Source organism: Raphanus sativus, chromosome 8 (assembly GCF_000801105.2).
Source record: "Raphanus sativus cultivar WK10039 chromosome 8, ASM80110v3, whole genome shotgun sequence".
Lineage (NCBI taxonomy): Eukaryota > Viridiplantae > Streptophyta > Magnoliopsida > Brassicales > Brassicaceae > Raphanus > Raphanus sativus.
This window is the reverse complement of record NC_079518.1, coordinates 20,981,424-21,000,861: the sequence shown is the minus strand read 5'-3', so window position 1 is coordinate 21,000,861 and position 19,438 is coordinate 20,981,424. Positions and strand designations below refer to the sequence as shown.

At 36.8% G+C, this 19,438-nt stretch overlaps 1 long non-coding RNA gene across 2 annotated transcripts; it reads right to left on the bottom strand.

Moving 5' to 3' along the window:
- Window positions 1-2,823: 2,823 nt before the first annotated feature.
- Window positions 2,824-13,949, bottom strand: LOC130498862 (uncharacterized). Of its 2 annotated transcripts, none has more exons than XR_008937855.1 (4): window positions 3,904-13,949; window positions 3,521-3,817; window positions 3,224-3,448; window positions 2,824-3,158 (listed from the first exon to the last, which is right to left on the bottom strand). It is a non-coding gene; the product is annotated as an uncharacterized LOC130498862 (long non-coding RNA). The 2 variants fall into 2 exon arrangements; XR_008937854.1 differs by having other exon boundaries at window positions 3,908-13,947.
- Between the last annotated feature and the right edge of the window lie 5,489 nt (window positions 13,950-19,438).

Sequence of the window (19,438 nt, the reverse complement as noted above, 5' to 3'; positions counted from 1 at the left end):
ATATAAAGGTAACATAAGATACCGTGAGAAATAAGAAAGAAGTTCTCATAGAACAACATCGTTCCTGCGTTGTTCATGGACTGAAATGCAGCTGCATGCGTGTATGTACACACGATATGATAAGACTAAGTGATGCTTAGTAGAAAGTTCTATAAGAACGTTTCTGATCAGTCCATATAGTAGTCAATATATTCCTTGTGTTTATACTTAAAGAAAGGATGATTAAGATGATTGATTCTTGGAAAGGCTATGAAGAGACTACGATGATCTATAGTAGAGATCATTAGCCGTATATGAATGTTGGGATCTATGATCCAACGTACCAAGAATAGATTGATCAAATGGTCTGAGAATCCATCAGATTCACGACCAAAGGGAACCATACCGACTAGGATCATGTCCGACCTAGTTCGACCTTAATCATCATTGGTCCCGACCAATCCATCCCATCCAGCTTGTTCCGACCAGTTTCTCTAGGTCTTAAATCCGACCTAAACTATCCAAGTGAGAGGAACGTCCTATTGACCAAAAAGTGGCTTAGTTTTGATTAAACTTCAAACTATAACACAATAGCCACTTCATGAACAGACCGTGGACATATACTAAAAGTTCATAAAGAGTTTTGGTCAAAGGATATGAATAAGATATATAGTGGACAAGAACATAATCCGGATGGATTATGGATGATGTCATGATCCGGACAGATCATGGACATACAAAGACATTCATGGTCGAATTTATCTAAGAGAGATAAACCATATGATCCGAATGGACCATGAATATCATGAAAGCATTTTGTTGATGCAGGTTACCAGTCCGATCCACACAGTGCTAAGTCCCAAACCGGCTATGTTTTCACATATGGAGGCACGACCATTTCATGGAGATCAGTCAAGCAGACTATATCAGCCACATCATCCAATCACTCGGATATATTGGCGATCCATGAAGCAAGCAGAGAGTGTGTCTGGTTGAGACTCATGGCACACCATATTTGGACAGCATGTGGGATCACGGATGGTAAAGACGAACCGACCGTTCTTTACGAAGACAATGCGGCCTGCATAGCTCAGCTCAAAGATGGTTACATCAAGGGTGACAAGACTAAGCATGTTCTCCCCAAGTTCTTCTTCACCCACGATCTTCAGAAAGAAGGAGAGGTCAAGGTCCTCTAAGTCAGATCTAGCGAGAACTCAGCCGACCTCTTCACTTAGGCATTACCAACATGCACGCTCAGGAAGCTTATGCAGCAGATTGGTATGCGATCACTGAGAAACCTTCAGTGATGTTCACTTCAGGGGAAGTAATGCGGCTGTACTCTTTTTCCTATCCATGGCTTCCCGTTTTTACCACATTGGGTTTTTGGGTTTACTATGGAAAGGTTTTAACGAGGCAGTATTCCAAACGCATTACAAACTCTAGACGGTTATGGCATTACAATCTCGGTTTTTAACGAGATAGCATCTTACACGCATAATGGACATCAAGGGGAAGTGTTATGAAAATTGTGTGATGTCTATTATGGAATGTTCTAGATTTACTTGTTCCCTACTCCAAGTTACTTGTTCTCTACTCCAAGTTATTAGACTTTGTCTCCAAGTTATGTAATCATATATAAGGAACTCATTACTCATGGAATAATAACAATTCATTCATCTCTAAGTCATACGATTCTCTCTCTCTCTCTCTCTTTAGTTCGATCTATTCTAAGACAAGAACACTAGGATTAGAACAAAATTGATTTTTTCTTCTCTGGAACATTTTATTGATCTCTTGGTTTAAGAACTTTAACCTCCGTATCATCAATTATCACCGGATGACTTCAATAAACCTCAATAGAACTCCATAAATCCTCACCAAGACGACTAATAAAAGCTTGCATACAAACCTTCCAAGATCCATAATTTGGTGAATTAAGACGTGGTGGTCTTGTCATAGATGTTTATAGGCCTCCATCACTTTCGATTCCAAAATCTGTCTCGCTTCCTGAACAAGATTCTATCCTCACCTTTGATCTACCCAAAACAAGGCTAAATGTCTATTGAGAACATGTCCTAATATCAATTGTAAGTGCGGATGAGGGTACAGTAAAGTGCAGAAAAAGACAATAGTCTCTCTTTCCAAATTTACTAGAACAAGAAGCAAATACACCAATTACTAACATGTAAATCAAGAACAATCCTCATGAAGTACTGTCATTTTCTATTACAAGAATTATTTAGGAATCCTAAGCAAAAACTCACTATAGAACGTACACTTCAGTCTTCCAATCTCTAAAAGTACCACTACAAGAAAACAGGTTTATACCGACGGCCAAAATCGTCGGTATTCCGTCGGAAAACACATGTTCCGACGGAATACCGAAGAAAACGTTTGTCGGAATCATTTGGTCGGAAAACAAAATTTCGTCGGAAATCCCTCAGAGCTTTCGACGAAATTCTGACGAATACTGAGAAACCGTATTCCGACGAAAGTCCGACGACTATTCCGACCACACATATCATCGAAATTTGTTGGAGACAGTCCGGCCACTACTTTCACCGAAAACAAAATCTCTCCGACGAAAACCATTCGTCGGAATATTTTGACGAAAGTGTCTGTCGGAATGTTCCGACGAAACACACTGTTGAAATATTGCGACGGATTGTTTGGTCAGAATATTCCGACTCTTTGTTTCTCCGGATGTTACCGTCGGAATTTACCAACGGCAGTTCTATCAGAATATTCTGACTAATTCTGTTTCGTCGGAATATATAATTTATTCATTAATGCTTTCTTATTTTTATTTTTATTTTTATATTAAAATGAATAAATAAAAAAATCTGAAATTAAAACTAATAATATTATAGAAATTAAGTTCATACATAGTTTGAAACTGAATTCAAAAAAGAAACATTCAGAAGTTAAAAAAAAAACTAAAAATCGGAAGGAAACAAACACTTCATCTTCTCCAATATCTCAAGGTTGGTTTTCTTTTGATCCGCCAGCTCAGCAAAGATTGTGGGGTTCTGCGCCTCCAATGCCACAATCCTCTCATCTTTGCTCAATAGCTGCTCTAAGATCAGGGGATCAACATACGGGACTTGTGAAGAAGAAGATGGACATGAAGAGGCACGACGAGCCAGCCCAACTAAACGGCCTTTCCGTTTAGGGACCACCTAAAAAAATTTAAATTTAGTAAAATATTTATTATAAACTAAATATAGTAATGAAAAAAAATTACCTTCTCCACCATGTCGTTTACTTGCAGCCGGGACAAGTTGGTGGAAGCTCCTGTTGAATCGTTATCAGAAAGAGGCTGATAAGCTAGAAATGCTTCTTTTTGGGTCTCCACCATCTCAATGACCTCTCTTATTACGGGGTCCTGAATTTGACCCGTCTTCTTGTTAGTGTACGCTTCCTTCATGATATCGAGATGATCAACAGGATCACCATTGTTTGCTTCAACCTGAAAACAGCTTTAACCAAGGAATATATAAAAAATACTTATTTAAATAAAATATAAAAAAATATAACTTACAAGTTGATCCTCCTTAGAAGACATAGTGCAAGCACCGAGGTTGTGCACATAAATATATTTTCCGCCACGATCGCTCTTCCGGTTGGCTGAGTTCATAAGAGACTTCTCTATAGTCTCTTGCTTCCTCCAATGCACTTGCAACTCTTCCCACACCGTCGTGTTAATAAATTGTGGCTTCTTGTTCTTGAGCCTTAGCTGTTTCCACTCATAGACCTGCTTCATGTAAGAGTCCATGGCCTTATCGTTGAATGCAAGACGGACTGTTTCTGTGAGTCTAGACTCCCAATTGAACTCTTGCTACAAAACACATAATTTAATTAGTAGATATATGATAAAAATCATAAATTAAAAATGCTTTAAAAAACAGAAGAGTTATCACAAACTGACGAAACTACAACTCGCAGTCCTCGGCAGGGATCGCACTCCACTTTGGATGTCCCGAGCGGAGCATGGAATACATCATTTGGTTGATGCTCCTGCTAATGCCATTGCTCGATTTGTTGAAACTTAAAAAACAAAAAGAATGTTAGAAAGTTATATGAATAAAAAATTATGCTACAAATAAAATAAAAATACTTAACACATTGTACGTCCCCGTCGTGGATTGGGATGGAGGACCATGAGATGGTCTCGACCTGGTTGTTGAACCAATAGTTCAACTGGCATTATACCTCCCTCCCCCCGGCTCATGTGGAGCAGCTTCAGCGGGAGCGGGAATAACGGGAACCAAATTTTGCTCCTGAGAAGATTTTGATGCACGGGAACTGCTCATTGAACTAACTCGGCCACGGGGTGCGAAACAGCGTAATAATCTACCAAAATCCTCAGACTTACAAAGGACAATAAATATGTTAGATAAATATATTAAAACTGTTTAAATATTAATTATTTTAGATTTGATGTATATTAAAAACACCAAAATATATAAGATACTCTAAGTTGTCTAATATATTTGAAAATATATATTAATAATTAAAAGTAAATGTCTAAAATAGTTAAAATATACTCAAAACAACAAGAATACTAAATATATATTCATTCTCTATCCAAATATTCAAATTAAACCAATTTATATGTTAAGTTTAGGTATTGACATATGTTATTTAAATTCATATGTATAATATTATTTTGTTTATGTTATGAATAATTGCTTATGTGGATGTCCAGCCCATTAGTTTATGTACTTATAGTCTTGGCCCATTCATGGCCTTTATGTATTAACCCATAACCGACATGTAACTCCTATATAAAGAACACTTTTATGATGAAATAAGATAACAGAAATATTACTTTCTCAACACGTTATCAGCACGATAGACCCTAAAACCCGAGCTACCTAAAAACCCTAAAAACTGACGAGACTTCAGAGAGGCGTATTTCCCAAACTGTGTAGAGCCAGAAGACGATTAAGCTATACACGTGAAGCTCTTGACGATACGAACAAGTTGTCACAAACGGATTGCAGATCAGAGCACAGACGCGCTGTCATGCGCAGAAACAATAGCCGCCGTCGACATTACTTTGGAAACCCTAATCCTAATTTCGAACGAAACTTCAAACCACCGTATCTCTCCAACTGTGAGGACTCAGACGACGAGTCACCTATCAAATTCAAGATCTCGACGAGAAGAATCCAACGCCGTCGACTTCATCTCAATCCGATCTCGGACGCGTTCTCAAGGTCTATTACAAGGAGCGCCGTCAACTTGATTCAAAACCCTAATTCGGCCGCAACTTCAAATCGATCTGTCTCTCAAACCGTAAGGAACCAGACGACGATCCATATATCAAATCGAAGCTCTTGACGAGACGTATCCAGCGACGGAAACCCTGTGTCAGTCCGAGCTCAGACGCGCCCTCACGCTCAGCCACAGTACGCGCCGTCAGCTGCCCAAAAAAAAAAGAAAAAAAAAAACAATAACCAGTCCGCAGCTTTCTCCTCTCTCTTTTTGGTGGTCCGGTTTCAGATCTTTTCAAACATAGGTAAACTAATCTGAAACTCTAAAAAACTCACAGATCGAATTTGGACTTTGTGTTAAAGGTTATGACAATTAAAATCTTGCAAAACCCCTAACAACTCAGATTAATAAGTCCAAACCCATCCATGAGTAAATCGGAGCTCTTAAACCAAAAGTTCGATCAAGAGATTGTTAAATCAATTAAAATCACAGCCTAAATGGTTTGCTGAATCTCGAAAACTTCTTTGATCTTAATGATCAAATCGATAAAACCTAGAAATCGATCAATCCCCTTTAAAATCTAAATCTGATCGATTTCATCAAAAAAAAAAACCCTAATTTTTGATTAACTTGAAATTCGATTGTCTAATTGATTGTTTGATAGAAAATTTCGAAAATATAAAATTTCCATTTATAGAAAGTTTCGAAAATAGAAAGTTTCCATTTATAGAAAGTTTCCATTTATAGAAAGTTTCGAAAATATAAAGTTTCCATTTATAGAAAATTTCGAAAATATAAAGTTTACTTTTATAGAAAGTTTCCATTTTTAGAAAGTTTCCTTTTATAGAAATTTATTTTTCTGAAATTTCTTTTTATAGAATTTTATGGGAAACTTCTCTCATTCATTGATCATCTAGAAATGTTTTCTAAGATTGCATCATAAAATGGAATCCGTAAAAGGCCTTGAAAACTTTTGTTTGAAAATCATTAAAAAGGGGCCTTGAAAACCCTAAATCCGAATTGATTAAAGGTGTATGATTGATTTTCATGTTTGTTTGAATCAATTAAATGTTGATTCACATCTTAGCCGTGTGACTTTGCATTATTATTGCTAGAAGTAATTATCTGAAATGGTCGTATGACCTATTGCATCATAACTTTGATTATTTTGCTTGCATCAATACTTATAAAAAAAAAATTGGTGAGTGTGATAAGAAGTATTGATATGAATAATAAAATTTTCTAAAAAGATTACTTAACATAAATTAAGACCTGTTTTGGATAATGTGATTTCAGATGTCGAATTTCGAAACTTCAGATTATACTACCCTAAAATCGTTATGGAGATAATTGATTGAAAATGGCAAATGAACACTTCAGTAGTCCTGATGTCAAGAGGACTCGGACAGTGTATTAATCAAGGTAATTATGTAACTGAAAGTGAAAAAAAAAAAAAAAACCATAACAATTATGTGCTATCATCTCACTAAGGATCTGAGAGAGTAGCATGAAAATACTATGGATCCTTATGACCTCTGGTCAAAACAAAACTTCAGATTCTCAATGGTATTATGGCAAAAGGCCATGGATGAATGAAAGATTCTCAGGTTCTAGGATTTTGAATCCGTGGACAAATATCATTCTGCTCAAATGAGAATCACCTATAGTTTTAAACTATGTGCTGAAGTGGTAACAGAAAAGGACTTATTTTATATGACCTATTCCACATTTCATTCAAAGGATATGTTGTTATCACATAAGTCTAAAGGTTTCACGACCTATAAAGACTTATTATCATGCCTATTGGCAGCCGAGAAAAGAAAGCAGAAAATTCGAGATACCATCAACTGATTAATAAAATTCAGTAAACATACATTGAAAAACAAGACAGTGATATGAAACCTCCTGAAAACATTGAGGATGAAAATGATATATAAGAAAAATCTGAGGAAGCCGTATGGAAAATATAAATTGTGAGGTTGGCTTACACATTGATTAAAGAATCAAAGATTCAGACATTCTGATTTCATGTTTTATGTTTTGATTTGATTTGCTTGTCATTTATAAAATTTATAGCAATAATAAAAGTTGATTCTGGTCTTATATTATCTTGCTTGATTTGCTTGATAATTCCTTGATTGATAAATGACAAATGAAAATTTAGAAAATGAGTATAGTAATTAAAATTATCCCACCAAATGCATTGCCTAAAAGTGGCATGAATTATTCACCCAAATAAAAGACCCATTTGAGTTATAAAGTTTTGAAAATGAATGGTTTCCACATTGAACCAATGAGCAAAGAAAAAAAAAAGTTCCTTCAAGATTATAAATAAAAACTGCCCAAGGCATAGAAATGGTCGAGATTGTACTCCCGGCTGATCTAAACTATGCTAAAAGATCAGTATGATAAAGGCAAAAGGCCTAGGTAACCAGATAGGTTGACCACGAAATTTTATACACTTTATGGCATGACTGGACTAGCCATCCAGGTCTTTAAAATTGATGCAAAGATTGATATCGAAAAAGGCACAAAAGAGTTATCCCATAGAATCTCACGTTGTGTAACATGTACACAAGGGAAACTCAATAGGCTATAATGTTCCAAGCATCTAAAAGATTTATAAGCATGTTCATGAGGGGGAGAAATGACACTCCCGTGGTACATGAACAACACTAAAAATCCGAGTGACATGGTCTATGACCATGATAGAACTTGGCTGAATTCTTTGTGATACAAAGATCACTAGCTAATGCTTGGGAACACATGGATTTACATGTAATAAAAATATGCATCAGGCCATATAAAGTGAGCATAGATATTCCCATCTAAGAATGATAAAGGGTCATGATCCAGACATAGACCATCCTAAGAGATTATGTATAGACCACCACAATAATATGTGCCGTCTAGGATGGAACCTCATAAGAAGATGAGATAAGATTGGGAATATATGTTGGATATGAGAATGCTTTCTCCCACGATTTTATAAGAAACCTTGAGCCAAATATGGGTGATCAGATTAAGGCCAGGTTTACGGATTGCATGATTAAATTTGACTATCCAACATCAGGGGGAGAAAGAAATAAGCTGGTAAAAGTATAAAGAGAAATGGAATGGTATTAACCATCCTTGTCTTGGCAAGATCCTCGGACCAGAGAATATGATTTAGGACGTCCAAAGAAAGATCATACAAAGCTAGCTAAAAGAATGCCAGACAGATTAGACCCGAAAAGAAAAGAAAAAGAATGACTAAGTCATACCAGCTTAAGCACCACGAAATTAATGTCATAGAAGAGACATAATCAAGTTGCTATAGAGTCTAAAGATAGACCAATATGTTCCATAAGATAAGGAACCTCGGAAATGAAAAGAAAGGTGCATAAAAATGACATATCCGAGGTCATAAGGGAAACCATACCAGACATTGAGATAAGGCTGCGCAGCTAAACATCTAAGATACCAGACCATGTAGTTTGGGACGCCAAACTACAAGGTAAATGAAGGTTCTTAGTAAGAATGAAATCTCTAATCGATTAGTTCATGTCTGGAACACAATGGAACACTATAAAAGAAGTGTCGACACATAAAAGATAAAGATGCATAAGGAAATAGCACTTTAAAAGATATAAGCGAGGATCAGAACCCACGAGAATACAAGAATGCATTCATAGACTAAAGGAAACCGTGGGGGTTCAAAGAAAGATTCAAAGAATCTATAAAAGAGATTGGTGTATTGGCCATATATAGAAACACCATCTGATAAGATAAAACCAGTGAAAAATAGGTCCTGTGTGGGAAAAGAAAAGAAATCGTGAGACATGGACTAAGGTGTTCATATTCCTATTTAAAGTATTCAAGGAATGGCTTGATTACACAAGGATACTCACAGAGACCAAAGGAACAGATTATAAGGAGATATACTCCTATGTGGTGGATGCTACTACAAATTCGAAAAAGTCTGGATATAAGTAAGAAAGAAATGTAGTAAGTAGCATATTGATCACTGGATAAAGAAATGATAAAAGTATCAAAAAGATGAGAAAAGAAATTCTCATAGAATAGTTTTGTTCCTAAGCTATTCATGGACTGAAATGAAAGGCAGCTGCATATAAGGCATATAATGCATATAAAAGATAAGACTAAGTGATACTTAGTAAAAGGAGTTCTATAAGAATGATCCAGATCAGTCCATGCATATAGTATATAAAGAAAATCCTTTGTGTATTGAGATTACTGGTCCAACGAATTGAGAATGGGAAAATGAGATGGTTATAAGAGAAAATGAAACCATCCGATCCAAGCCAAAGGTCCATATCGACCAAGGCATGTTCTGCCTCGTTCCGGCCCCATTTCGATCTGTCCTCCTTGGTCTTGTTCCGGTCCAAACCGTCCAAATGGGACGAACAGCTTGTTGACCCAAAAGAGGCTTAGTTTTGAGAAACATCAAAACTATAATATGGTTGTCATTCATAAAAGTTATGGACGGGACACACAGTGGACAACTGTATGATCCGAATGGACCATGAATCTCTGAAAGAATTTATGGTCGAGATCCATCCATGGTAGATGGATGAGAATAAATGTAATACTCCCATGTATAGAAAGTCCATATGTTCTGGTCAAGAACCATAGAACAAGTCCGACCATATTTATGAAATGGACGAAAGATTTTGGTTTATTTATACTAATCAAACAAAGAGAACTTGGTTAGTTTTTACTGATGCAGGATATCTTTCAGACCCCCACCAGGAAAGTCGCGAGGTCGTTTGGTTATGGTCCATGACCAACCAAATCCGTGTGCCAGTCAAGTGTCATCCGTCCATAGAGTGATCAGCAACAAGAAGGTACATCCTGACCACATCTTAATGGAGTTCCAGAAGACATAAAGACGTTCAGGAAGCTACCAGTTCATTCAAAGAAGAATTCAGCTGATCCCTTCACCGAGACACTACCGACCGCGACGTTCGAGGAGCATGTGCACCAGATTAGGATGCACAAGTTCAGAGACCCACACGGAGGTCCAAACCAGGGGGAGTAGTGTGTGCTGTACTCTTTTTCCTTCACTTCGATTTTGTCCCACTGGGTTTTCCGAGTAAGGTTTTAACGAGGCAGCATTAGCACACTACGAGCTCTATATGGTTCTGGCATCCAAGGGGGAGTGTTATGAATAATTGCTTATGTGGATGTCCAGCCCATTAGTTTATGTACTTATAGTCTTGGCCCATTCATGGCCTTTATGTATTAACCCATAACCGACATGTAACTCCTATATAAAGAACACTTCTATGATGAAATAAGATAACAGAAATATTACTTTCTCAACAGTTTATAGATTTTGAGAAAATTTAATTATATAATGAATTTTAAAATTTTAAAAATAATTTAAATGGGTTATACGAATCCGAACCAAAATTTAGAAATACCAGAATGACGCTGAAATATTTGACCCCGAAAACTTCAAACACGAATAGACCCGAACCGAACCCAAATGAGTATCCGAACGTCCACCCCTAATGTTTACCAGTTTGATTCGCACAAATAAATCACAAATTGCTTTTATCAGTGATACTTTTGACTATTTGCAGTCCATATTGCATCCACAATACATGATATCTCGAATCTGGTTACTAAACATTGGAAGTATGAAACTCAATAACTAAAAGCATTCTAGTATATCATTTCTGAAATGCAGAAGCCCCTAAGGTTTATATATCTTTGAGGGTTTGAAGAAAATAATCTAACTACACATCACGCACGGTCCCGGCTATAAATCGATTTTATTTATGGTGATCCGATATGGTTTTATCCACTACGGTGGCCTTATAGGCTGAACGCCTAGATGACTGATTTTTCAGCTAGACACTCGTGTTTGATCCAAAAATGGTGTGTTTGTTGGATTCATAACAATGAAAAATCTAAGAATTAGATTTCTTAGATTCTTGAGGCTTAAGAGAAATCAACATAGAAATCAAATGAGAAAAGAACATCTAGAGATTTTATTACTCAAAGATTGCATTACATAGATTATGAGAAGTGTAAAGTGAATCTAAGAGTTTATAAAATCTTTACAAGAAGTGTTCTAGATCTAAAAATGTGGAAGAGATCATTTCTAAGAAGAAGGAAGCTCCTTATTTATAGAAAGTGAAGCCTAGGGTTTCCTAGTCAAATGGGCCTAACTCATTGTCTAATGGGCCTTGAGGGAGGATGTAAATCCACCCCCAACAGTAAGTCCCCCAAGTTCGTAGAGAGAGATGAAATCGATCTCTGTGAATTTTACGAATAGGGTTTATTAGACAATGAATTAGACACATTCATGCCGGTGACAATTCAGGCGAGTTTACTTTGAACTTGTGCCTAATAAGAGGCGAGTTTGTTTTGAACTCGTGCTTAGTGAAAGACGAGTTTACTAGACTCATGCTGAGACAGAGGCGAGTTTACTGAGAACTCATGCCTTGTAGAAGGAGAGTTTCTGTAAACTCATGCCTAGCCAAAGACGAGTTTTTGTAAATTCGTGTCTAACAATAAGCGAGTCAACCGCAAACTCGTGCCTAATAAAAAGCAAATTTAATGTAAACTTGTGCCTAAAATACACGTTTACCGAACTGTTGCCAACCCGAAGTCTCGTGTTGAGATCGTGTGTGCCAAACAAGTTGTTGGCTTGTGTGTTCGTCAGGCTATGATGACGTTGAGAAACGCGCTGGCTGTGCCGTTTGTACTGCTTCCAACGAGCTCGTAGTTGAGAGCCGTCTTGCAAGGCATACAGGCATGATGGTGGCAACCGCTTGTTGGTTCTCTTTGGCTCAACTATCTCTGGTTCATGAAAAGAATGATCATGATTAGACCAATATAAACCAAAAGATATAACCAACCTTTGCATAATTAATAAGCAAACCAGCAAACTTGATTTTGCTTAATGCTCGGCTCTTGCACATGATGCCGCGAATAATTGTTAATTATTAGTACCATAAGCTACCAACAATGAAGCAATGACACGAGTCATCTCACAAAGATTATATGAGAATGAGCAGCTTAGAAATTGCTTAATAATTTAAACAACAATTATGATGTCCACTGCGACACATATGTGTAATTTAAAAGTCATTAAAGCATGTGATAATTAAATAAGAGAACTTATCTTTGTAAACTAGGAACAAGTGTCCGAGGTTGCCGAACTCTGTTTGTATCTTGGCGAAGAGATACATTTGACACGTGTGCTGACCAAAGAAGCTCAACAAGCTTTATATCTTGGCGAATAAGTTATTGTAGACGCTCTTCGAGACCTCGCTCTCGTCTGAACAACTTCTTTTCGGCAAAACTTGACTTAACGAGAGCGTTTCATCATCTCCTTCTCGTCGTAAGAAACAGAGGCAGCCCAAGAAGTCAAGCCAACGCTGATAAACACAGGAACAAGCTCGAGAAGCTTAAGCATAGACGTCACCGATGAGCTTGAGCATAGACGTCACCGACGGGATGGCATTCTTCCTGAGATCAAGTCTCGAGCTTTGACGAGAAGGAGCGCATAGACTGACCCAAAACCAGATGGTGATCGTCGACAAGACTAACCACAAGTTTAGAGACGTTGAGCCTTCTTTGCATCTTAACAAAGCTGAGGACGAGACGCCGCTGAGAAATAACCAATTGAGGCTCCTTTTTGATGGTGTTCGGCATGATGACTTGTTTCAACTAAAGCTTGTCGTCGAGGTTCGTCGATCTCAACGCTTCATGTTCCCAAGATTTACTCTCCTTCGAATGGGCCGGGGAGCTTCTCGTCTCGTTCCAATCGTGTCAAGGGGAGATCGCGAACTTGATGGTGATGCTCGTACCGGCGTGGCAAGCTCTTGGTCGTGACCCTCCATTCTGCTAACCCCACTGATCGAAACCAGGCATAGAGACAGGAACAGAGCTAGAAGAAGCATCTTTTTTTTTTTTTGGTTCAAAGACTCTGTTTTCACGCATGACAAGAGGAATACGAAGCAGAGGAAAGCAAACTCGTGTTCTCCTTGTCGGCAAGGTCTACGGAAAGCTCATAACTTTGAAGTTCTCTTGTCTGGAGAGGAGGAGCTCTTGATCGGCACTTTTGAGCAGAAGTGGGCGAGATGCCGCCACCTTGACGAAGAGAAGGCTCGCAGTTATGACGAGGAGAAGTTACAGACCTGCTGCCGTTGACGTCGGAGCTCAGGTCTTTAAGAGAGGAGGGACGGAACAGCGGTCGCGAAGATGGCAAGCTTGTGTTGAGGTGATTACAAAATCTGTTGTCTTTATCAGATACTTCAATCAAAGCAGCAAGCTTTAGGAAACTCCTTTTCTTCCATCGTGGCCGTGAGCTTCTTAGATCAAGTTTCAGGTTTGCTGCGACCTTGATCTGTGGAAAGTACAAGACAGCAAGCTGACGAGAATCTTGGGCTCTTTGGTCGGATTGGAAGCCGTCCATTCGTCTGTGGCTTGATCGTCAAGGATGAAGACTTGATCTCGGCTAGCTTCTCTCTAGAGCTCACCAAGTGATCGATCAAAGTCCCGAAAGAAGAAAGTAAAGCTTTCACGAGAAAGCTTCATCTTTTCTCTTGAAACCACCATAGTCTCCCCGGATCTTCTGGTTGCAGGCTACTGTCTCGGGAATGGAAGAGAAAAGAGTCGATCTTGACTCTCAGACTCTTTGATGCTTCTCTTCTCTTCTTTTTTTTTTTTTTTTTTTTTTAGTAGATCTGGAGTCTCTCAAATTTGATATGCTATGAAGATAGTTTTCTTTGGCCCCCTCCTTCTAGCGCCAACTGTTTGATCCAAAAATGGTGTGTTTGTTGGATTCATAACAATGAAAAATCTAAGAATTAGATTTCTTAGATTCTTGAGGCTTAAGAGAAATCAACATAAAAATCAAATGAGAAAAGAACATCTAGAGATTTTATTACTCAAAGATTGCATTACATAGATTATGAGAAGTGTAAAGTGAATCTAAGAGTTTATAAAATCTTTACAAGAAGTGTTCTAGATCTAAAAATGTGGAAGAGATCATTTCTAAGAAGAAGGAAGCTCCTTATTTATAGAAAGTGAAGCCTAGGGTTTCCTAGTCAAATGGGCCTAACTCATTGTCTAATGGGCTTTGAGGGAGGATGTAAATCCACCCCCAACAACTCGCATATCTGAACAGAGCTTTTATTAAACGTAAGATGCTCGCATGTGTCAAGTTGTAGCAGAGCTCGATCGAGGTGTTGTTTAACAAACCGATATATCATATAATGATATGATATGAATCTCAGACTTTATTATCAATCACGTGCATTGTTTTGATTATCATATGATTATCTGAATATCTCAAACTATGGAAACGCGTACCGTGCTGCCGCGCCAAAAGATTCGCGGGATCTTATGATTAAGTTTTGACAAACATAATCAGATTATACAATTGACGTTACACTCGAAACCCGCAACACTTTATTATCAATCACGTGCATTGTTTTGATTATCATATGATTATCTGAATATCTCAAACTATGGAAACGCGTACCGTGCTGCCGCGCCAAAAGATTCGCGGGATCTTATGATTAAGTTTTGACAAACATAATCAGATTATACAATTGACGTTACACTCGAAACCCGCAACACTGTCAGTCAGTCACCAATATACAAGAAATGATAAATCTATTACACTACTAAAAGGGCAATATGAAGCTCCCTGAGCATGTCCACGTCGACTTAAAAAATTGGCCAATCAGAATATTTCATTAAAAACACGTCAGATGGGCTTAAGTCTATTGATTTGCGTTTGGGCCTTAGGTGCTTTACGCTGGGCTTCGTCTGCTTTACGCTTGGGCTTTGTCAATCGGTTTTCCCTTACGCGCCTCTGCCTCTTCGTCTTCACCGTTTGATACCAAAGAAGAAATTGATGGATCGAGATGTAGTGGAGTATTGATTGTGGAGAAGTGGATCGATAGAACTGAATCGATCCACTTATGCCGCGATCATCTCTTCTCTCTCCGACGAAGAAGTAGCTCCTTTTATCTTCCCTGTCCGTTATCTGTGGATTTACTACTCGAGTCTTACTCTTCCATCAACATCGATCTTCGCCAGGACAATAACCATCTCACTGGATAAATTGAAAAAGTTGCCAGTGATGCGTCGTGGAAGGATCATTAAACGTCTTTAGGCCTAAGGATTGTTTGGAGTAAGCATTCAATGGAGTATCTTCCTTCTCTTATCTCTATTAATCTGATTACATAGCATTTTATGGCATTAAGTTGCTTCTAATTACACTTTTTCGTTGAGAGAGCGTTAACCCTTGCAGCGACGTCTCAGTCATAAGGTATATAGAAACCTATTTTCGCTTTTGTTTAAAGCATCAAACTTGAAGATTGGATTTTGGGATTACTCTTCTTAGCTTTCTTCAGGTTCACACAGCAGCATAGAAGAGAATCGCTGCCATATGAACTGGTAGACAGACTGTGCGAGAGCTCGAAGAGCTGTTCTTGCTGTTGACGCAACTTCAAGATCTGAAGCAATGAAGGTATAAAGCTTATCTATGAACCATATCTTCACATCTTAATTATGTCTTTTTGTATCAAAGCTTTTGTTAATTGGCTTTTTTCAGGAAGGAGTATTAGCAACGGGTCTTCTCAAAGACAATCCCGTGGCAGAGTTGATATTATACCCAAACTGAATGGCCTCCTCACCACATACTTTACTTCAGAGGCCACTAAAGCTAATGTAAGTTAAGTTTTTCATTTAATTTAATGTGATTGACATGTGCCCCTCCATTAACCTTCCTGCCTGTTTCGACCAAAAGTAAGTCAGCTTCCTACTGTTAATGTTTTGAGTGGCATTCAGAATCTTTCTTTCTTTCTTAGTGTTTTTATCTAGAACCTTCTTGAACTGTTTAGATTCCAGATAGCTGCCTAAGTACTTTGTTTTTTATGTACCCTTTCATAGCTCTGTGTGTGTTTATTCAGGACGAGGTTGGAGATGCAGGCTGATGCAGCATGTGTGGATCTTTGATCACGATGTCCTTACTTCTACGAGTTGGGTTGAAAGTTACAGCCTTTGTGAGTCCTTCCTTCCTTCCCCCACCATTGTATTATCATTCATCTTTCACTTGGTTTATTCCAGAAGCTTATGTTTTGGCGCATCCTAAATTCAATCTGCCACATGAGATTTTTTTCATTGGAAAATAACTAATTGGTTTGAGGTTCACTGTCGTTTTATTAGCCAAGCGTTTCTTATGTTACATGAATCATCTATGTTGACGCCTCTGTTGCAATTAGTTTTATAGACCAAACCATGTTCGTTGAGATTGCTGCGACGGTTGAACGGAACCGACAAAAAGCTTCCGGTGGTTCCGCAACTTTGAAACAATCTGATTTGGCCAACACACAAACTGACTTGCCAGGTTCTGTTTAATCTATTTCCTTTACAAGCACAACAAATAACATCTTTACATAACCCATGAAAGAAGTCTTCTTTTGTTTTTTTGCACTCTAATAATTTTTTTTTTTTTTGTGAAGGGTTTAAACTAACGTAATCGACTGATGCCTAGAAAAAAAGAATGAAGAGGAGAGTCTAAGAATGAAAACAAACATCCAATTAGTTCTGTATATCAAGGCATAAGGTATGTTTGCAGGTTCTGTTATTGTATATATATTTTTTTGTGTTTATGAGTTATATGCTGTGGGTTCACATTTATTCTCTTGCTCAACTTATGTACTTTCTTGCATCTACATTAGTAGGAATCGTGGATTCTGGGGTGAGAAAGTCTGCTCCAAACTTATTGGTATTCTTTAATTTCCTATCTAATGTGAAGCATATCTTACACATAATATCTTTGTATTTGATATTTCGAATTTGATTTTAACCAAGTGAGAAGATGCTGTGTTAATATCCTTGGGCTTTTTTTGACAATAAGCAGGCAGATGAACGTACTAAGAGATCCAGAGAAAACGCTGATAGCTTGGATTCCAAACCCAATGGGATCTATCAGTTTGAACTTCTAAGGAATGAAATGATAGAGCTGGAGAAGCGGGTCCAAAGAAGTACAGATGAGTCGGTAAATGAGAGGTTAGTAGTAACCAGACTTTGCTGCAAGATGTTAGTCTAATTCATGGTGTAGTTGCTGATCATCTTTGTTACTTGACATTTAGTCTAATACGTGGAACTTTTAAGAGACATGGAGATTCCCCTCTTACATGGAGTTGATGCAACCAAATTGCTTTACATTACATCCTCATCCTAACTGCAGAAGATTCGACCGAGTCATCTTTCAACTTCTCTCACGCCGGCTTCCAAGACAAAGAGACTGATTCAGGTCTTACAGAGACTGGTGCTGTACTGTCGTGTGGTCTTGCATATGATTTTGAACAATGGCTGCTACTGCAAGTTTAGGGCCTATTATTTTATTACATGTTCTTTGTGTGTTTGTTGTAGGAAGTATATTGACCTGGTGTTTGGATTTCTTAATGGTGCAGGCCATTTAGTAAGAGGTGATGGAAGAATTCATGTCTCTCACAAGGAAAAATCACCTTTTTATCATTGGACGCTCGAAGAGATCGCTGACAGATGTTCTCTGGTGTTGAAACAATGTGTGGCGTTTGAGAAGAGCGAGTACCCTGGCTATGAGAAAGAGGGGATGTTTTGATAAACCTTTCATTATGGGAGAGTGCAATACTTTCAAGTTTAGAGTCTCTCACGTGGCTATGAAGATTTATGCTGGGAAGGTGAAGTGGAGGGAAATGAAGGAACGAGAATCAAAGTGTCCCCAAGCTTTTTCAGACAAGCATCCAGTTGATCTTATCATGTATAAACACGATCTCAAGGTGTCAGTCAAAGACCAATACTTTCCTTTGATCTCAGCTAACCATGACCATAAAAAGATTATTTTGTAAAATATGTTAATACCTTTTTATATTAAGACCAAACAAAAAAAACTCGAGAAGATAAAACATATTAGATTAGGAAAACAATGTGATTTTACCATTTATTTAAGGAAAGTTTTGAATAAAAATATTGTTAGAGACGTACTCATAATCACGAACATAATACTTTTAGATATACTACAATCAAGCACAAAATTTAACATGTAATTAAAAACTTTTCAATACAAAAGGTTTAGTACTCCGTGTCGCTTATAAAAACCTTCGAACGTGTTAGTAAGCTGACAAACAAATAACATTGTCAAATTGACTAACAAAACTCTCGCCCAAAAATGTGTTCCAAGTAACCCGGATTTTTTTTCAGAAGTTCATTCCGAACTTACAAATATATTAGTATTGAAATTTTATATTTAAGAAGGACAAATTTGATGACTAATTGTTTTAAAATCGACACTTACAGTTAAATAATAATTATAACATTTGATATACATAAATTTTTTATTTTTAAAAATACAAGAATATCTAAGAATTTAAAAATATTTGTATCTATTAATAAATATAGTAAATTATTAATAGAAAATAAATCTAATATGAAAAGTCATGTTATAAAATTTAACCAATATCATTATTGGCTGAGTTTTATCATCCTGGAAGAGAATAAGAAATATAAATCGTAGGTGACTTTGTACAAAATTATATAATCGTGGTTTCACACCATGTAAATAATAATCAATATCATTTTAAAATAGTTGTTATTAATTACTTTTCTTTAACATGTGGATCAAAAGTATTAATTATATTTTTGTTATCATTAATTATTATTCTAAGATGTTCTTATATAAAAAAATACTCAAAATTATTTTTTTCCCTGTGTACACAATTTTAAATAACACTTAAAAATAAAACGGACGGAATAATAACTAAACTAATATTTTCATTGAATGATATTAGTTATGGAATACTTATTTTAGAAGAGTAGCTTCGTGTAAATCCTAATCAAAATAATTTCTTTAATTTTAATTTACAAATTAGTTTTTATAAGAAAATAGATACGAAAGATGAACTAAAAACATGGTAACATAATTACACATTTTTAGTACATGTAATATCATGTATTTCATATCTTATTGTTATTATGATGTCTCAAAGATTATTCTTCTTACCAAAAAAAAGAAGGTAGATGACCATTACTAACTATACCCAAACTCAATAAGTTAAATATGAATTAAAAATCAATACTAAAGTTAATTTATTTTAATATATTATTATTCAAATAACAACAAAATTTTATTTGATGAACATAACTTATATGTAGGTTTTAAATACACACGCATAATTCAAAAATCTATAAAATAATAAGACAATAAAATTATATTATAAAA